At 44.7% G+C, this 21,393-nt stretch overlaps 1 long non-coding RNA gene across 1 annotated transcript in view; it reads right to left on the bottom strand.

Moving 5' to 3' along the window:
- The window catches only part of LOC138503975 (uncharacterized), a 487,513-nt gene that overhangs the window by 201,896 nt on the left and 264,224 nt on the right, over positions 1 to 21,393 (bottom strand). Inside the window, exon 2 of the long non-coding RNA XR_011279746.1 lies at positions 6,499 to 6,575. This is a non-coding gene — a long non-coding RNA (uncharacterized lncRNA). The remainder of the gene's footprint in view (positions 1 to 6,498; positions 6,576 to 21,393) is intronic.

Raw genomic sequence — 21,393 nt, forward strand, 5'->3', positions numbered from 1 at the left:
GCATATTAAGCAGAGCGCCCTGAAGGAACTGTCTCGTGATGCCTATTCGGAACTAGCTCACATGGGATATAATTTATTCGAGATCCCCACTGCAAGCCCTAAAGACTCTTCAAGATACATCCACAGTACTTCCCCAAAAAGGAACTACAGGTTCAAATCTAGAACCGAAGATCTATATAGATCTGGAAGAAGAGGTCAAAGTCCAGCGACAGAAGCCCAGTGGCTACCTAAGTCAAGAAGTGACGAAAGATTTGAATACAGACAAGAGAGGAGACAAACTATAAGTCTGTTTGAGACAAAAAAACAGCTACATCATTACGTTTCCGTGATCAGGAACACAGATCTTTATTGACGGAGATCCCGTCACCAAGAAAACCAACTAAACCAATTAATTGTGAAACAGAAAAAGTAACAAAGAAGGGCAAATGGAGCTGGTTTCGCAGTATTCTAACGCCAGGGCAAGGAAAATAGCAATCACCCGGGGATGCAAAGTCAAGGCTATCTGCATCCGACTCGTCGACGATAACTTCAGTAAACAACATCTTAAGTATAGCGTCTTGGAACACCAGGGGACACGTATACCTCACCAACTCTGAGAGTCATGATCCCAGCTGTTACGACATCATATGCCTTCAAGAGACTTGGCTCCGTGAAAAACCGACACTCGACGGCTACTGTATTGAAATATCCCCGGCCCATAAGGGACCACTTGACCGCCCGTCATCAGGTCTACTTACAGCGATCCGGATTGGTTCCAGGGTAGAAATCACAACGGTGGTAAAGAGGACGTATGAAATCCTGGCAGTTCTGACCACATGGGATTCAAGAACCCTCAAGACCAAGCCTGGAACACAAGATGCGGTAGCTATAATAAACGTGTATTGGAATCCCCAAAAGACTTCAACAGAAAACATGTGCAAAGAAGTAACAAACACAATCGATGAAATTGCTATAAACTACAAATCTTTCGACATCATGATTTGTGGTGACCTAAACTCCAACTGCGCAGGGCCCAGCTCGAACCAAAGAAATCCATCTACAAACTCAAACTCGTTAAATAGGGGTTTGGCCTGGAATAGAATCATGAAATCTCGCAATCTTCACAACTCGGCCACAGTGACGAATTCCGAAACTCTGCTTCCGACTTGGGAACGTGATGCATCCGCGGCAACTCTTGATTACATCTTTGTCTCCGATTCTCTACATTGCAACATCGTCTCCTTCAATGTCATCAAAACAAAACACAGTGATCATAACCTACTACATCTTAAATTCAAACATAAGGGGACCGTATCGCAATTTTACGCTCCTGAAATTGAGAGAAAATTCACAACACACCCATCTACGAATGATTGCTTCAGATGTCTCCAAACTTAAAGCCCAGTTCACAACCTTAATCTCTGATCCAACATTGCAAGATGATGTGGCTGGATAGAGCTACATTCCTCTTCTCCTGGCCTTTAAGAAGCCAAGAAAAACACTGAACACACAGTTGACCCAGCACACCCAGGAATACAATGCAACTTTGGTTGTAAAACGCAGAGCCTTAAGAAAATTAACAAGAGAAGCAAGAGGCTCGAATCTCATATCACTTTGGGATACTCTAAAAGTGGAAACCAGATGCTACAAACAATGGCTGAAACACTCAAGAAACCTGCTCTATCAAGCTGACGCTGAGCAGATGTTGAAGGCACTAGCAAACAAAAAATCCTGTGACTTCTGGGCACTGATAAACAAATCAAACAAGACCTCTAATTCACATATGATAAATCCAGTTCCAGAAGAAATCTGGAATGCTCACTTCTCAAAGCTGTTCCAACAACCGGAAGAAAACAAGGATGCGTTTCTCAGAGCAGCGGAGTCACCATGGGTGGATTTGTCTGACATGAGTGACATCAAATTCACAATAATGAAATTAAATTCATCAAGAGCAGCCGGACCGGATGGCCTAGCAAACTGCAATCTAAAGGAACATCCAGACGAGTGGTCTAATCTCATCAGTGCAATCTTCAAACTATGTAGAGAAAAAAGAACAGTACCGGAATCATGGTGAAAAGCTTTGATCGTCCCTATTTTCAAAAAAGGCTCAAGAGATGACCCTGTGAACTACCGGCCGATAGCTCTCCTGGATGTCATCGGGAAGATTTTCGCCTCCATCCTTCTGTCTCATTTTCGGAAATGGGCAGCCTCAGCAATTTGCTTTGATCCTTTACAGACTGGATTTCAGAAGAACGCAAGCACCAGCGCAAACATTATGTGTTTGACCATACTTAAAGAAAAAGTCCTGACTGGTGGCCCTCGAATTTTCCTTGCTTTTGTTGATCTATCTCAGGCTTTTGATCGAGTGGACAGGCAGAAACTCTGGGCGAAACTGAAGACCTGGGACCGTCCAAATGCAATCTTGGAGCCCATAGTCAGCCTTCATACCGACACTAGTATAAGAGTCCACCTAAACAACGCAGGCCTTGCATCGAAACCCATCCAAACATGTTGCAGGGTAAAGAAAGCCTGCCCCCTGCCCCCGGCGCTGTTTATATCATTCTTGGGAGACTTTAAGGATAGTCAAAGCAAGACCAGAACATTTCCACCTAAAATAGGTGTGACACAAATCCCAAGACTGTTGAACGCGGACGACCTAATTCTACTCGATCTTACCCAGGTGGGCCTCCAACGCCAACTGGATAATTTGTCATCATATATTCAAGAAAATAACCTGGAGATTAACAAAGCCAAAACTAAGATATTGATTTTACAAAAAACTGCCACTAAAAAAAAGGAGCGGTTTCACTGGCATCTCAACGAAACACAAATTGAAGTGGTGGACTCATTCAAATATCTGGGTGTCCACCTGGATAGCTCGAAGAAATCTGGCAGTATGCAAGCCATTTTATGGTCAAAAACCAAACATTTGACAGCACAGCTAAGAATGGTTGATCGAAAATATGGAAAGTTATCACACCAACCTGCTATAAACTACTATATGGCAAAGATTGTTCCATCACTGACTTATGGCATGGACGCCACACCCTCCATTCCTCCCTTAATTTGGCAAAAATTGGAAGGTCATATATGGAGAGCCGTCTTGGGTCTTCCAAACAATACCCCGATTGCCCCAATCAGGCGTGAACTTGGCCTTCTGTCTTTGAAGGCTGTAGTGGATCATGGCTCTCTGCAACTATATAGAAAAAATATTCACCCTGAGAGTCCCAAAATCTACCAAATAATGGCTTCAGAACTGGAAAAAGGTTCAAATCGGACTATGAATCAGTGGGCCGCGGACCAAAAACAAAAACTACAGCAAATAGTATGTACTGAAGCAGAACGGAAAGAAAACCCAACTAGGATAAAAACAAAACTTGAATGTTGGGACTGGATCAATACGATTGATTTAGCTTCATCTTGTAAACTTCTAGTACACCTTCCCATGAACACCAACAAATTAAAAGAACCGATGGCGTACTGTAAAAAATACCCTGACAAACTACTGATGAGAACCCTTTTAAAAGCTTGCCTAAACGTCTTACCGACTGGAGAAATCTTAGCGATCAGAGCGGGCCTGGACAAACTACCCTGCAGACTCTGTGCAAATCCTGATGACATTGAATTGATAAAACATCTATTGATGCGATGCCCTGCTCTTCACCAGGCCAGGATCACCTACTTTTTCACCTTGACGTCCACATCATTTGCAGGGAATGAAGGTATTTGGTGGAAGCGCCTGATTACATGTGAAAAGACTAGATGGCACACGGCGACTGCTAAACTTTTAAACCTGGCTTTGGAAAGAATAAAAGATACTCCGGAAGTTAGGATCTAAATGCACAAACAACGAAGTAAAATGCAAGGCACGAATCACTCATCAGACAAAATCAGAAAGGACTTCTCTCAGTTTAGAAAGCGCTCTTGTAAAAATCTCTTTTATGATTAAATACAAGTAAAATAAATAAATAAATAAATAAATAAAAATACTTGAATACTTTTGATGCAAGCGTCAATTTCTCTTGAAGCTGTTTATAATGTATAGCCCTGTTGCTGAACAGTTTGGAAGTTGAAAGCATCTGTATGGAGTTTCAATTACTTTGATTTAAAGTACAGGCTGCGCGTGTGTTAACATTAGCGGAAAGCAAAGTTCGCTGTGGCAAAATTCAGATGGAGCGAGCCAGTGCTACTAAGCCTGGACATGTGTCACGGCCTGAATTCATGTTGGAAATGCTCATCAGTGCTTTCTTTCTTGGAATTGTGACAGGATCTAGCACGGCTAGCGCAGTGACAACTTTTAGGTTGCTGAAGAAGCTCAATTCATGAATATTTTCAGTAGACACGTCTGCATTACATGCATGGTGACAACGCTTTTAAAAGAAGCAAACTGTATCTTGGGGGCCATCTAGTGGGTTACTTAGAATGTTGCATACGTGGTGAGGTTTATTTTAATTTTTCTTGACTTGAAAACAGTTTAGTTTGTGCGGCTGCGTGGGATTAATAAGGAACTGTCAATGAAAAAAAAGGTTTAAAAAACGATTTAAGAAAGACATTTTGAGAAAACTGAAAGCTGAAACAACAGAAAGACCGAAGCTTTATCTGAGTTCTAAGAACCATTTCACTGTAAAATAGAAAGTTTGAATTCAGATTAAGTTGAAAGTAAATGTCAAAAGCCATTTCTCTGTTATAAGAAGTTCTCAGAAGACCTTCAGATTGAGGATTGTTTTATAGAACACTTTTCTACTAAAATCCTTCTAAGCAAAAGCAGAGGGAATTCAGGTACAGTGTGTTCAGCAAGGGGATTTTGTGAGGGGGTTCAGTACTAGGATATTGTATTTAACATGTTATCCTTTCCCATCCCTATGCAGAAGTCCTTCTGAGTTGAGACCAAGAATGTGATCTGTTTGTTGTTTTATCCAGTTCCCCTTTCCCTCAAGGCTGTTCCGGGCTCAGCCGTGTTAAACAAGAATGGGGGTGCAACATCTTGGAGGGACTATGGGGTTCAGCAGCTCATGAAGACATCTTGGAAAAAGCCTGACCTAAAGGTGCGGTGGAGATGCCAGGAGCCGTGCAAGAGTTTCTGGGTGCTCGGCAGCTCGAAGAGGCAGTGTAATCCTTCCTGGCACCTGAAGGGAAGTAGGCATGCAGGAGCAGAGGCACGAGGATGCCGGAGAGACCTCTGAGCAGCCCACAGTGGTAAGCAAGCAGCAGAGCTATGCCATGTAAGAGCAAACAGGAACGAAGATGCTACACAGAGCCGGCGAGTCAGCCCAAAGCGACCCAACCAACGACAATTTGAACATTATGAGATTGCCCAGACAGAAACAATAAGATTGTTTGAATGTAAAAAGAGCAGAGTGCAGACCAACCCCCAATAACATGAGTGCATTAAAGGAAAGTGTTGGGAAAAGCTTCAACAAACATTGAAACAGACAGATATACTAAATCAAGAACAGTATGTGCAGTTTTGAATATAAAGAGAAACTGTAACGCAAGAGAGAAGTTTTGGCAAGAGAAATATACCATGCAGTTGAAAATCATATAATAAGTCCTGGCAAGTTAAATATACCAGGCAGTTGATATCATAAGAAGTCCTGGCAAGAGAAATATACCAGGCAATTGGAAGTATAAGAGAAGTGCTGGCAGGAGAGTACACCAGGCAGTTGGAAATAGATAAAGAGTCATGGCAGGGAATAAATACCAGGCAAATTGCAAACCTTTAAGAAATGTTAAAGAAGAACAGTGTTTATTAAACAAAGAAGGAATGTGTGCTAAAGAAAGATCACTACAGAACACTTTATCTAAAAGGATTCTTGTGGGCCAAGAAAAGAAACAAAGAAATGTTAAATCAAGCGACATTGCCATTGATTGAAAAATCCAGGGGAAGGGAACCACCCTCTGGATTAAGGTCTTTTCATCTTGGAGAACATTTGCATTGGAGCAATTCTAGTTTTCATTCATGAACACTTTTTCACCAATACCAGGTTAAAGAAATGTCCCTTCTCACTTTATTATTTTGTTTCTACTGTGATGGTCAGGATAGAATGTTTGGACACAAGGATGGCTTTTGATTGCTGACATCCTAACACAGACAGATTCTTAGTTTTTGTTTTTTATTTAGGGAAACTCGTCTTTAGAACAGGGTCAGAGAGGCATTTTCCCAAACCATTTAATTTGAATAAAAGTTTATAACCAAACCATGACAACTTTGTGTCCGGCTTTCCTTTCTGACCACTCACACTGCCCTAACATTATATTAATCTTCCTAGGACTACTTAATGTGATATGTCCACCTTATGCATTTCTGTTAGAATTAGAAACCCTCCCTGTGAACTGCTCCCACCTTATCATTGAATCAGTAGGCGGCATCCTGTGGGTATTGGGGGCACTTAAACCTGACAACCGTTTAATATATAATAATGATACCTTCTACTTTCACAAATCTGTTGCAGGGCCAACCAACAGATTTTAGCAATGCAGTTTTTCCTTCAAATTAGTGAAAAAAATGAGTGTGCCAACCTGTTCAAAGCCTACATTTGATGTAGCTGGGCCAGGCGTTAATCTTCCAACTGCTGTGGGCAAAGGCGGAGAAACATCTAAAAAGAAATGCGATACAACATATAACATTTTAGGCACTTGCATTAAGCAAATTGAGAACAAATAATGCTCTAAAAGTACATAAAATTTAAATGTTTCCTAAATAATATTCATATTTTGAGGTTACGGTATATCATGGATGAACTGGAAGTTATCAAAGCCTCTACATGGTATAAGTGGCTAAGTGAGATTCAGAGAAATGGACTTGAAAAATTATGAATTATGTTGCATGTCTTCACCCATAAAAGCAGTAAGCAGAATTTGCTTTGGCCCCAAATACTGAATGAAAGAAAATTATAAACCCAGTTTTGATTTAACCTAGGGCAACTTCAAACCACAGTGGGCAGAATGTTGGGCAACGAGTTACACAACTGCAATAGCCCACGGTGCCCTAATGAGACTGCAAATTTTGTATTTTGACCCAAATATGCTTCGATAGTTGGAGAAATGCTGCCTCTGCTGTTCAAGGTGAGAGGCTTTAGACTTTTGGCACCCCGTGCTAATTCCCGATAAAGTGATCTCATTGGCTCTTTTGAAAGTTTCAACAAGTGCACTTAAGGTAATACAGAGTATTTAAATGATATTTTTCTATGTGTGATAAACTTGGTAGCTGGACTTTCATTTTTACTGATTAAAAATGTTGTCAGGCATTTTTACTTAATCATTGTTGTCTTTATTCTGTATCTGGATTAGGCAAGACAAATGCCTATACTGATCTGTACTTTTATATAACCTTTTATTAGGGTGTTGTAATTTATTATACTTATTGATAATATGATGACTAGTTATATCTAACCTTTCTGCAATTTCCATTTCTGAAATAAAGGAATTGACTAATATTCAGATGCTCACTTTTCCTCCAACCGCAGGAAACCACAGGTGCGACAGGATCTACAAAATTGTGACATAAATAAAGGTGAATAGTAAAAACTATTTTGCTCTGGTTTTTCGAGGGCTATCAGGTGTTAAGGAGCTCTTGTCTTCAGGGCTGGTATGTGCTAGGATATTTATCCATCTTGTTCAATGGACAGTCTTTTCTTATGCTTAACATTCTTAGCATACTTTAAAAGTTCAGAATTAAAGTTCCAAATTTCAGTGTATTCTTTTAATGTTTCTTCTTCATGCCGGGTCTCGGCTCTCGCTCGTAGGTGGTATGTGAACACAGTTCAGCAGGCGAGCAAAGCCATGTGTCGCAGGCCTGGGGAGCGGCGCAGCAAGGCGGGAAGCCCTGTAGCGATTGTGACAGGGCTGGAAGCTGGGGCTTGGAGGCGCATAGGGCCCTGGCAGCGGTGGGTGGGCACAGGCGGGGATCACTGGCATTCAGGTGCAAGGCATGTCCAGACCGCGCCCCCGGGGTTACAATGGGCCCCTGCAGGCAAAAGCGCTACGGGTGGAGTGCAGGCGCATCTGGCAGTACATGGAGGAGGTCAACCGGAGCAGAGAACTGCAGGAATAACAGCAAATCACAGGGCGCCCTGACCCTGGAGCGACTCTGCCCATCCGGGCTCGTTGAGCATAGTTCTGCGGTCTGCCCTGCAGCCTGGAAGTCTGGAGTGCACCAAGGAATGGAAGCAGATGGCTCAGAAGAGCCTGATGTCTGGCAGAGGAGTGGAGACTCGGTGGGGAGCATACACCGGCCGGTGCTGTGTCCCATCTCCCTCCTCCCCTCCACCTGGTGAGCATGGCCTCGGGCTAGTAGTGCTTGTGCGGTAGACAGGTGCACCCTTCTTACTGCTGAAGAGGCATGGGGGAGGGGCTAGCTAGCTTGAGTGACTTTCCCCAGGTGGCCTGCACAGGGAGCTGGGGAAGGCTGGGTGACCGCGAGAGCTGTCAGGCAACGGGAGTGACCTCTGCTAGGAGCCTGCGTCTGACCGTGAGGAACGGTGACCCGAGTGATACCCGGCCAGAGGCTCTTGAAGATCCTGTACCTCCCAGGCACCCAACTGAGCATTATCCTTTAAGTAGACCCAGGGTGGCCAGCTACCAGGATGATATTTGATAGCCTGCCAGAGGCGGAAGTCTGCAGAGAGTTTGGCAGTGTTGAAAATTCAGATGGATTCATAGGTGCCTCTCTGTATGTCACATCGTAAGTCACAGAAGAACCTGCAGTCTGTGACTTTCCTGTGGTCCTCCGTGACTGAGCAGGGAGATGGGGGCTGATAGGCTGACTAGAGAGGAGATGGCGACCGTGAAGGAGGGAGGAGCAGGGGCTCCCTCTCACATGAAAAAAGACCTTCTAGATTTTATGACAACCCTCAAGGAAAAGATCTCCATCTCGGTCAGGAAAGAAATTACACTAGCAACAAAGGGGATTCAGAAATCTCTGGAGGTCCTGTCTAAAGACTTAAAGCAGATCCATCTGCAGTGGGAATTAGCAGGAGCCAAACAAGGAATGGAAGAACAGATCTCTACCAATGAAGAGCTAGAAAATAGCAAAGAAGAAAAAAACCTTACAATATAGGCCCTCGAGGAAAACGTGGAAGGGTCTGAAGGCACGTGTTCTCTGCTTCTTTATGCACACCTTTCCTGGAATATCTGCTGATCCTATCATTCTTGATCGGGTGCATAGGGTTGGGCCTTCGCGTAAGTGACTGCACGCCCAACCCAGAGATGTCCTTATGAAGTTTCATGCTTTTTTGACCAAGGAAGAAATTCAGAGAGCCTCTAAGGCAATGGGGAAAATTCCCTATGGGACCCAAAAGCTTCTCATCCTTCAGGAATGAGCTGCTCTGGCACTCCAAAGAAACTGAAAGGAGTATGTGCAATACCACTGGACATTCCCAATTGGCCTGCTCTTCACCTGGGAACGGAAGCAGTGGCGTTGAACAACTCTGGAAGAGGCAACCATAGCCCTGGGGATGCCTCTCGAGCAGAACAAGGAAGAGGACAATGAGAGAAGATGCAGGCGCATCCACGGTAGGCACCTGAGAGGGGGGGTGAGGCCCGGAGCAGAGTCAAAAGAAAAAAGTAAAAGGATGCAGATGCACACCTGGAGATGTTGAGTAGTTTAATGAAATTAAGGAAATTAGTGAAGTGCAGCGGAGAGTAGCACAACCCTGACACTTGGTTGTGATGGACATATTACAAAGAAAAAGTGTCCACGAGCTGTGGATCACTCCCGTCCCCTGCACACTCAAGTTATTGTACAAAGACAAATAATAGTTGGATACGTTTCACTTATGTTATAATGAGCTAATTTTTGACTCAACCATATTCAGAAAGAAAATTTTCTTGTTATTAGGTTATCTAATGTAGTTATTTTATAACGATAAACAAATCTTCACCAAAGTTTAATTATTCTCAAGTCAAAAAGTGTCAACTCAATTGCTTGCCAATACTTCTTGAGGATGTGCTCAATTTATTCAAAAAGGGAAAACAAAGACAGCAATGGAGATCCACTAACAGATTTACAATATTATTTCCATTTACATATACAGTTTTCTTTGCAATTGATGTCCAAGGCTAACGACTTTAAAAACTCAACGCGTTTCGGAAAACATGTTTCCTTCATCAGGAGTAGTTACTTGTTGTTGAATTCATGTATTCTGTTACTTAGGCATTGGAATCTGTGTGGTATAAAACAAATTTGTCTATATCAATATTCTTATTGCTATTCAAGAACTACAATTTAGAAAATTTAATTCAGAAAAGGAAGAAGTCCTACCTCTCCTTGGTGCCCCAGCTCATGTATGATCATATATGTTTTCAAGCAGCTTAAGTTTACTTGGGAGGAAGTGGTAAAGGATCCTCAATTCTAGTCACCTAGGGGATTAATTAATCAAAAGGTATGGTAAAAATAGTGGCGAAGTTAATACTGAATGGCAAGTGTTGTTGGTATATTGGAAAATAACACCTACCTATAAAGGTGAAGCTGTGTACCTTCTCAAAATGGTAGTGTCTAGATGTTCTGTTGATATTCTGTTTCGCGCTCTGTAGATGACATGTGCGTGTGTAAACACCTCAGTTAGAAGTATGTACCGACACATGGCGGTTAGTCAAACATAAAAATGCCCTGAAAAAATGAAGAGTAGTCTAAAACGGTAAAGGGTCCCTATTCCATCAATATCAAATAATGGGTACTAGAAAATAAAGGTTCAACCTTGGTACAATATCATTATCACTAAACAGAGGTACTGTTCACATGCAAGAGTGTAACTACAAGGAATATTGTAAGATCTAAGGCCGTAATAAACTCTCTAATCATTCCATGTTATACTGGAAGAGCGCTATGGAATTCAGAAGCACTAGTAGCAGCTAAGGGTAACGTGCACGAGTATAAATGCATGTGTCAATTGTAAGTATAAATACATGAAGAACTGTAAAAGGGGTAATAGTCTCAAGGTAGGGGCAGGGTCCTTCAGGAGGAGCCGGCGGCTCTATAATGGATGGGTCACTCCGTAAACGGGAAGTCAATTCTCATCTGTTGACTGGGAATTTATGCTCTGAGGGTTCCCGGATGGGGTGTTTCACTCAGGGGAGGGTGAAGCGGGCTTGTCCGGCTGGAAATATGGGGGGAGATAACTCTTTACTCATACCCATGGGAAAGCTGTTATTCATTTGGTTAAATGGTTCCGATTTAGTTTTTGGTTGTTCGATGGAAGCAAGAAGGAGTAGCGATACGAATATTACTTCAGTGGTAGTATGGCTTCTGAGGTGCAGTGCCCGGGAGAGTTTGAGGTTTATCATTATGCATGTCTGATATTTACCAGCCCTATGGACGTGCGCTGCTTAACCCATAATCTCAGCGATTTAAATTCCCCTACCCCCAGGAAACGCAGCATATTGCTCCAACGGCTTAAACAGGCAACAGACTGACAGCGTTTTTGCAGGAGACTGACTCACAGAGGGTGGATATTGGTAGACTTCATAGCAGGGCATTTCGACAACAATTCCGCCACACTCACCTTCCTATGGACCTATGGACCCCCAACTGGGATGAGTCAAAAGGGGGATATTGAGTGGTGAAACCATACAACGCCATTCTCACACAGATTGCCGACTCGCATCTGGTGGATGTATGGTGCCATATCCACCCATGGTTTAAGAATGACACTTTCTTTTCCCACACTCACCGGGTGTACTCGAGAATTGACTATTTTTGGTTGGGGAAAGATTTACTCCCAGGGGTAAAAGGAATAGATATAGGTACTATAGACTTCTCAGATCATGCCCCGACATGGAATAGCATTTCTCTCACGCACCAGGAGGCAGGTCGGGGATTTGGAAGCTCAACCGATTCCTATTGAGAGATCCAATTGTGCTGGAAGAGGTAGCTGGGGCAATAAGGAGCTGACCAGCTCCCAAAAGTAGTACAATAGGACGCCTTTAAAGCATATATAAGGGGCATATTGATCTCCAAAGCTGTGGCGCTAAACAAACTAAGGAGGGAACAGACTGCACTTTTGACCCAGGAATTGTAGAATAAAGCTGAGTAGAGGAGCACAGGTTTTCGCAAAAGCCTTCAGAGCTTTACAAGGGGCGAGGAGGAACGTTAATATGTTAGAGACCTCTAAGGCAGACTTTAGCATGATTAGGACGAAACAGTGCTACTTTGAGGAGGGCAACAATGCAGGGGAAATGTTAGCCTGGAAATTAAAAAGCATACTTGTATCGGGGAGGATAACTGGCATAGCCAATAAGAAGGGGGAACTGGTTCATAATGATAAGGACATCCTGTGAGAATTTTACAATTTCTATAGCTGCCTGACCCAGGCCAGATATGCCAATTCCTGAAGGGGCACTCATTGCTGCATGGTGCCTCTAGGCGAGAGCCTTGCTAAAAGCGGGAAAGGTGCCAGGTTTAGATGGCTTCCCACATGCATTTTACAAACAGTATACTGGCTGCCTGCTGGATCCACTCCATTGCTTGTTTAATAGAATATTCTCTGAGGGGGCCTCGACACACACTATGGACAGGGATAAGATCTTGCTTATTGCTAAACCAGGGAAGGACCCTAGTCTCTGCATCACTTATCGGCCCATATCGGTTTTTAATACGGACATAAAAATCTATGCCAAGATACTGGCAGCCAGGCTAAATAGCTTCTCTCTACACTAATTGGGGAAGATCAAGCAGGGTTTGTGTGGGGCTATCAGGAAAATTACGAACCTCATTGACATAGTGCATAGGATGAGGACCTCGGCCATGCTTTTGGGATTGGATGCTGAAAAAGAATTCGACCAGGTGGAATGGCCGTTCCTCAGAAAGGTCTTACATCATTGCAACCTGGGAGAGGGCTTTATTAGAGGGGTATTTTCACTCTACTCGTGTCTGGTCACAAAGGATGCAGCTAATGGGAGCCTGTCAAGTGGGTTTACACTTTCCAAGGGCACGAGACAAGGGTGTTCTCTCCCCGCTCCTTTCTGCTTTAGCCTTGGAACCACTGACAGTGAGGTTTAGGGTGGAGGAGCTTATCCGTGCTATTCCTTATCGGAGACTTGAATACAAGTTGGCTCTTTTCGCAGACAACGTGATCTTGATACTGTCCAAAGCCGAAGTCTTGGTCCCTAAACTGTTGAAGATCCTCGGATCATTCCAGGGGGTGTCCATATTTAAAAAGAATCAGGACAAGAGCGAAGTGCTTAGCATATTATGTAATGCAGAAACACAGGATGCCTTGCAAGTTTGCCCCCTGCAAATGGGCCAAAGGGAAACTGGAGTATCTTGGAATACACCTCACGGCTGCCTATGCTGATCTGTACCAGGCTAACTATCCAAAATTATTTGAATCCATTAGAATAGAGCTTCAGTTTTGGGGGATGGAGCGATCTCATGGTTTGGAAGAGTGACAGCTATAAAAATGAACATACTACTCCCCCTCCCCCCTTTTGCACCACTTCCAGGCTTCAACAGTTGCCATCTCTTTCAAGGCGCTGACAAGGGTACAACAGGACATTCTTGACTATATTTGGAAAAATGGGAAGGCTAGGATTGCTAGGCCCGCATATGATAAGCCAGGGGGAGGAGGGTGGGATGGCGCTGCCGAACATTGGGCAGTATTTTTGAGCTGCTCAACTGCGAGTCCTGCATGACTGCTTTAACCAAGGGGTGGTCCCACATTGAGGAGGTCGTCTCTGGTAAGCCCCAACAATACATTCTGTGGCTGTAGAAGTGGGACAGGACACTGAGTTTATATGAGCTGACAGCAACTAAGGTAACATGGTAACTAACACAGCAATGCAGGTCTGGGATGCAGCGGTGCGGACCCAGAGGAGTCGCTCAGCCTTTCCCGCTCCACCCATCCACTATAACCCTAACTTTCAACCAGCATATGATGGTATTGCCTTTGCTGACTGGAGACAAGCGGTGTGTGGGTTTTTAGCACATATGTTTGTGGATGGCCAAATTTAGATGTTTGAGTCATGCAAGGACGTGATTGGGATTCTGGAAAATGGTAGATTTCAATACTGGCAGATGAGTCACTGGCCACTCACAACAAGAAGGCAGCCTCTAGAGGGCTAAATGGGTTTGAAAAGGTCATCCTGTCGCTAAATGGGACTAAATGGCTTATCTCCTGCTTGTACTTGTGTTTGGGCAATGAGCGGGAGGATGTCCTTCCTTTATATGCAGGGGACTGGCACAGGGATCTGGGGGTTGAAATCAAAATACAGGGACGGAGGGAAGCCTGGAGGGGTCTGAAAAAGGCTACCAGAAGTGTCCAGTATGCAGAGAGGGGATGCAAATTCATTGCAAGGGGTACCTAACTGCTAACAAACTGAAGCATTTTGCTAGGGAGGCTGAGAATAGGTTCTATTGGAGGGGATGTGGCAGTGCTGGTAGGTACATGCATATTCAGTGGAGGTGCCCTAAACTGACACAATACTGGTCAGACACTCTGGATACCCTCAGTTGTATCACTGGGGCTACACTGACGTTAAATCCAATAATCTGCTTGTTGGGAGTCTTTGCGCAGAATGCCGGGGTGAAGCACTGTGTAAATATATCACTGTTAAGAACCATGCTCCTCATAGCCAAGGCCATGAATTGCGGCCTATTAGAAGTCACCAAGAATCCCTTCGACTGACGATTGGTGGACACGCATGTGGTTGGGGCTGGCGGTGGAGAATGCAACCTACTTTTCAGACTATGGGCCTCATTACGTGCTACCGGCGGGTCGCGGCCAGACCCGTAAACATTTACCGGCGCCTGACTTCCCAGGGCCACCGGCTCATTACAATTCAGGCGGTGGGAAGTCAGGCACCAGTAACTTTGTAAATCCCCATTCCCATAGAGTACCGTAGGACTCTATGGGAATGGGGACAAGGAAGCACCAGCACCATTGTTAACGGTGCCGGTCCTTCTCGGACAGCTTTGCTTACCATGACCGCTGCACCGGGCAGGTTCAGACCTGTCGGGCACAGAGGCTCTGGGAGGCAAACCCACAGTTTGGCGATCCAGAAACAAGGGTGCCCATGAGCTTACCGGCACCCTCTTTTTCAGACCGGCAAACTTGACATGAGGCCCGATGATTGTTAAGATGGATTTCTGAACTCTGACCTGGTAGGCAGAGGTTTAGAAGGCCAGCCTAGTTTCTTGGAACAGGGTAACCTTCTGGACAAGCCAGCCCAATCACGGTAGCATTGGTGGGGTCAAGACTAGGGGCCTCGTTAAAAATGTGCCAGTCCGGTAACAACGTGCCGGTAAGCCTACTGGCCCCTTTGTTACCGGACCGGCACACTACGAGTCTGTGGGCGGGTGCCGTCCTGTCCGCCAGGATCAGACCTGGCGGGCGGAACGACACCCACCCGCATAGTTTCACGGAAGCACTGGCACCGTTATTAATGGTGCTGGTGCTTCTGTGGTCCCCATCCCATTTCCATTTGAGTCCCATGACTCAAATGGGCATGGAGATTAACATTTACCGGTACCTGACTTCCTGGAACGGGGGGGTCGTAATCCCCCAGTGATTCTGCCAAGCCAGGTGCGGGTAAATGTTGCAAGCCCAGCGGTAACCCGCCGGCAGCAATGGCAGGGTTACCGCCAGACTTGTAATGAGGCCCATGGTCTCAGGAGGGGAGAGGGTGATCGAAAGCCCACAATGCGCACACTTAGCAAATGATACCACAAATTACTCTCAGTCAGGTGTATATCAAAAATATATACACATTTATTAAAGGCCTTTTAAGTCAAACTCAAAGTAATTATTCAGCAGTAATAACAAAACCAACACAACACTAATCTAGCAACCATATATACATCAACCAGTGGCCAACAGGGATATTACTCAGTACAGTTCCACAACCTGCAAAGAAAGGGGTGAATAGCTCTGTGGCAGTCCTTCACAATTCAAACCCTAACTAAGAGGCAGTCCAGTCCCTAAGATAAGTGGAGCCTTGAGCACAAAAGTACTTTGTGTGCTGGCGCACGCAATTGTGCGGTTAAGTCAAAACGGGGTCTCTTCAAGGGTCTGTAGCAACTCACGAAGGTGGGTGAGGCAGTGAAGAATACGTTCCCACTATTCGAGGAGTGTCTCCCCAAGAGGGCAGAACAGGATACAAGATTTGGGACTAGCTTGGTAGCACAGGCTACCTTGATAAAGAAGAGTGGCCCTCAGGGGACACTCGTGTGTAAAAATTGATGGATGTGCCACAGGCCACCAATAAGGCTTGCAAGCACTCGCCGACCCTCGGCACACTCTGAACCAAACTTCAGCAGTCGAGTCCACTTCGGGCGCAGGTTCAAATCCTGTAGTTGCGGGGCTCCGCGGCTTTCAGGGGCTGCGTTCCAGGAATGATTCTGTGGCAGTATAGTGGTGATTTCTCTGCTCCTGATGAAGGGATCAGGCCAATTCTGCTGCAGCGAGTCTGAGGGCACAGCAGCAAGGCACCACAAAGTTCATCACCACAGCTGGGCTACACGGTGACCGTGTATGCTCGGGTTCAGGCGTACTCTCCTAATTCCAGACCTAGGAATGCTAGGTATGCGAAACCCGGTGGGAGAGTGCCTTATACGCAGAGCTTACAGTCTCCAAAGGCTCAAGTAAAATCTTGAGACAGCGGCAGTTCCAGGCCAAAGGTCGCGTACAAGCTGGTCACTTCACTGGGCGATCCAGGAACACTTCCGAAAAGGATCGCTTACAGGTTAAGTTGGAGGTGCCGAGAATAGTTGGTTCCACTATTCCAATGGGTCGAAGCGCCCTTGCAGGCCTTCTAGATTCGATCAGAAACAGGGGATCCGACGGGACAACAGCGGGCTCAGGGTGCCAAACCTTCCAGGGGGTCACCAGCGGTTCCACAGATCTGCTTCCTTGATTCAGGATAATTGGCTCCTTTACTAAGTTTGCTGTCAACTCAGAAGATCGACCTGGTATGGGTGTAAGATGCCTTCTCTTATCCAAAATCTCCTTCGTGCCAAAACGAAGAGAAACCAATAGGAGATCTGCTCACATACAGCCATCCCAGATGTGGCCCAATCATGGACCACAGTGTTCCCAGTCATCCCAGCACACCAGACATCCTGGCACCCAGAATGTCTATTGGAACTAGACAGTTCCAGCCCACATCCTGGAGGCACACACACACGGCATTCAGAAGCCCGCAAAAGCTTCGGCTGCGCGGGGTCTGCATGACCAAATAAGGAATTTCCCAGGTCTGCTTGACCTGGCGAAGGCAAAGGGACAAGCTGGCCAAAGGACAGAACAAAGAACCTCGTGGCATAGCCATTTTAGGCACTGGCCATTGTCCTGGGCCAAACGTGATAAACAGGATATGAACCATTAAAAAGAGTTGAAAACACATAAGAAGTAACAGCTGCCACCAGCTCTGTCCAAGGCACACTTGTACATTCAAAAATAATTCTTTGAGGGTATCTAGCGCCTTAAAAATCAAAAAGGGACCCCAACGCACTGTGCTGTAAAGTACTTTGTGCACTGATCAAATGTTACTAAAGAATAGCAACAAAGTGAAAGACTAAAGGAAACAAAGTCTCCCAGTACTGACTGTCTTAAGGGCATGTCAGTTTCCCCATAACAGGATGAGCAATAGCCAAGCAGAGTACAGCAGAAGGCTGGATTCCACTGGCAAAGGTCAGGCTAGGATGGTCAGAGAACATCAAAAAATTGGGGGGGTACACAACTGGAGGGAAAATTACCCATAAATGGAAATCTTTCCTAACACTGAGGTCCAATCATTTTTTGGGAGATGGGTCTGCTTTTTATTCTATGCACATACAATAAGGACTTTAACTGCCCCCCCAGACTGAGATTTATGGGATGGCTCGAGAGTGTTTGGACCAAATGTGGGATCTTCTGGGCGAACACGGTGGGCTGCTATAAAACATTGATAATGTCACTGTGAGTTTAAAGAACTACACCATGCTTCCTTGCTTCTGTTATGTATTGTTATTGTTGTTTTGATTTTGTTAACTCGTGCTCCCGCAAGCAGTGGGAGAGTTCTGTAGGCTGTGATATGAGCACTGGACTATTCAGTGTTGTATTACCTTTATGAAATACCAATAAAAAAAGATTACAACAACTAAAAAGTGGCCACCTCTGGGAGAAAACAAAACAGAAATCACCGAAACACAATTTCCTATTTAATGTCTTCAAAAGTGTAAAGGTAGGTTTGTGTGGCTGTTGAAACAGATTCATGAACGTTGAATGACGTAGGATAGTATCTCAAGGACTTCCATCACACAACATACAGTAAAGAATCTGAAGATGGACTCTTAAGCAAGAGCAAAAGGCTAGCAGCCTAGCTGGGTGCATGGTTAAGGGCCTGAAAATAGCTGAACAGGTTGCACAAGGTGCTACACTATACTTTTAACTGCTGTGTTAAATCTATTCTGAGAATTCACAGTCTGATGACTATGATGAAGCCAATACTGGAGAAGGTCTCTTACTCGTAATCAATGCGAAGGAAACTAATTTGCACAGGGGGGAGGGACAGGACTAAGGATTGTATTGTAATACAGCATTGCAAACTGGTGCAAAAACTCTTGGCCAATTACAGAAAACATCCCAGTGAAAGGCACGAAAACGGAAAGATACGCATACGTGATGTGCAACTCGTTGCAAAGCATATAACCATGAAGAAAATAGCAGAAAAAGCATGGTGCGCCACAGAAAACAATGCTGCACAAAACATGAGCAATTTACAAATAACATGTGTATACTATGTTGCATCATACACTATGCGTCACAAAAATGAAGCAGCTGGCAAAATGTACATACAAATGACGGATGTACACCTTCTTCATGGAAATGGTGTCATGCACATTCCAAAGCGTGAAAAACATGCGCATCTGACAGGTGCGGCCATAACATACACATTTGCCCTCAAAAGCCTCAAGAAGCAGTTAGTGGTGACAAAACACACCCATGGACCTAATGGGGAGCAGGACAAGGTTGTGAAGCAGAATAGCAGACAAGGAGGATCTGCAAGGGCAAGAAGGACTGTTGTGCCAAAGATTTGACAGAAGCTAAAATAGACCTCATTATGGTCTATAATGGAGGAGCGTGAGAACACCAGTTGAGAAAGAATTTTCTTTTTGCAGTGTTGCCATCCCTTTCAATGGGACCCCGCATATATCTGCTATCTCTTTGTGCGATCCTGACCCGATTTTTGGGAATGAAGCCTTGTGAACCGTATTCACTTGCTTAACTCATTTTGTTTTGTGGTTACTGGTTGGTCCTTGAGGCTACCCGTTGCAAGGGAGCGCTGTGCCCCACCCCTGAAGCTGTGAATCTTGCAGTGCACCCTCATTGTGGGCCCTGAGCTTCTTCACTCTGTTGCTCCATGCCAAGAAGAGGAGCATTGCTGGAGTCCTTTATTCTCCTTCATCGTGCCTACAGTCCCTTTGATTGGTCACGCAGACTACAGCAAATTGGAGGTTCTCCAATGTCACAAGAATTGAAAGCTGAAGTCCTCCATCTTGAGCCAAGTCCAAACTGGTGCTCTTCAGTACCGTGAGCTTGCCAGCGACCAAAACAACCAAGCCCAGCTATCATAGTTGTCAAAAGAAAAAAAACCTGTACCATCGACTCATGGAATCCCAACACTGCAACCAACAGTGAGAGCCATAATCGCCTAGACTTACCTAGGGTCATGGTCTTTCCTGATCTGGGATGGAGGGATTGGAGAGCATAAGGGCCTCATTATAAGGCTGGCACTCCCGTAATGAAGGGGGCCGGTACGGGACCGGCCCCCTTCATTCCAGGAGCGCCGATTACGAGCTTCCCATCGCGGGACTGGGATCGCACGCCTGGTAAAACCAGGCGTGCTTTCCGGGTCCCGCGAGGGGAAGAGGGAGGCAATAACGGGCCAGATGTATTCTGCCCGTTATTACCTCCATCCCCATTCCCATTGAGCCCTACAGGGGGCTCAAATTGGAATGGGGATGGGTTCTTGCAAGGAGGAATTACCGGGTCTTCCTATGTCGGAGTAACCTGCTAAGTCCCCATTGCAGGAACCCGGTAATGGAGCCCGGAACTGAGGCAGCCATGGAGCTAGGCTAGCTCCATTCTCGTAATGAGGCCCTATGTGTTTTTGTGTCCCCCTGGTCTCCACTCAGTTTAATTGGGTGTAAAGTCCTAGTATGCAGATACTATTGCCTTAAAGAGGCCATTTTATCAGGAATGTTATTGGCCCAATGGATAGGACGTGTATTTTTGAGCATATATCAATCGATCAGAATTTTTTTGCCAATACATCTTAGCTTAAATGTTCTGACATTTAGACATGAGAAGCTAAAGTCACAAACCACCATCTTGTGAAGATGGTATCCACTGATCAAATGCCCTGGTGGCAGTAAATCATAACACCCACCACTGAAGCTGACCATCAGCATACGCAAACTTTAAGATTACGGTCCTTGTCACTATGCCAGTGCACGTCTCATTCAAACATCATATGTGCGCAATCTGTTGATGTGTCGCCATGAAAATTCTAAGATGCATCTTTGCTTGATAAATATCAACAAACCCTTTCTGATCAGACAACATTGGGGTTTCTTATGCCTTTGTGTCCGTCTATTTAATTACGAGCCTTCACAACTCCTTGTTGCTCTGTTAAGCTAACAACTGCGACGAATAGAACCGCATAAGGTACTTACACAAGCTCTAATGACATTTCTCTATAATCGCGTTCACTTCAAATAATTGTAACATAATTGACACATTTCTTTTTTAAACCAGATTAAATGTGTCTATTTACATCTGTTTGTCTTTTCATGGTCCAATGATAACTTTCCAACTTTGAGCCTATTTCTGTTGTCTTTGCTCCATGGGTTTTTATACCAAGTCTGTTTCTTCTCATAATTTTCTTATACATGCCATTTAAAAAAAAAAACATCAATGCATTATTTTACCAAAATTACTAAATATTTGTTTTTGCTCCCACAGTTGATTTTCTACTTCTTCAATCCTTAATAATTATGGCATCCATTCAACCATACCTTTACAAGTCTGAGACTACCGGAGAGGAAATGCGTGAAAGTCGCTGAAACAATGGTGAATCCAGTGAAAGTCGTGATGATCGCTCGCAGGATCCTGATCCACATAGGATGGAAGACATTTCCACTTGGTGTACGTCCAATCAAAGCTAGGCAATGCCAGCTTTGGGGGAGAACAGTTGTTCCAGAGGAAACTCTGGCTGCTTGGCCTACATATCCAAAGAAGAACCTCCACCACTATTTGTGACCCAGCTGCAAGACTTCAGGACAGCCTGCCTTATAAGATCCTTGTTGAGCTGGTGCAGATGCATGAACTTATACAAACTGTTCGTCCTCAAGCTCCTAGTAATGAGTAAGTAATGTGTCTATCCGTTTTATCTGTGCCAACCTTGCACAATAGCCTTTTATGTTTGTTTTCCTAGACCATT

The sequence above is a fragment of the Ambystoma mexicanum genome, chromosome 11, assembly GCF_040938575.1.
Source record: "Ambystoma mexicanum isolate Mex_15411 chromosome 11, UKY_AmexF1_1, whole genome shotgun sequence".
In the NCBI taxonomy this organism is placed as follows: domain Eukaryota; kingdom Metazoa; phylum Chordata; class Amphibia; order Caudata; family Ambystomatidae; genus Ambystoma; species Ambystoma mexicanum.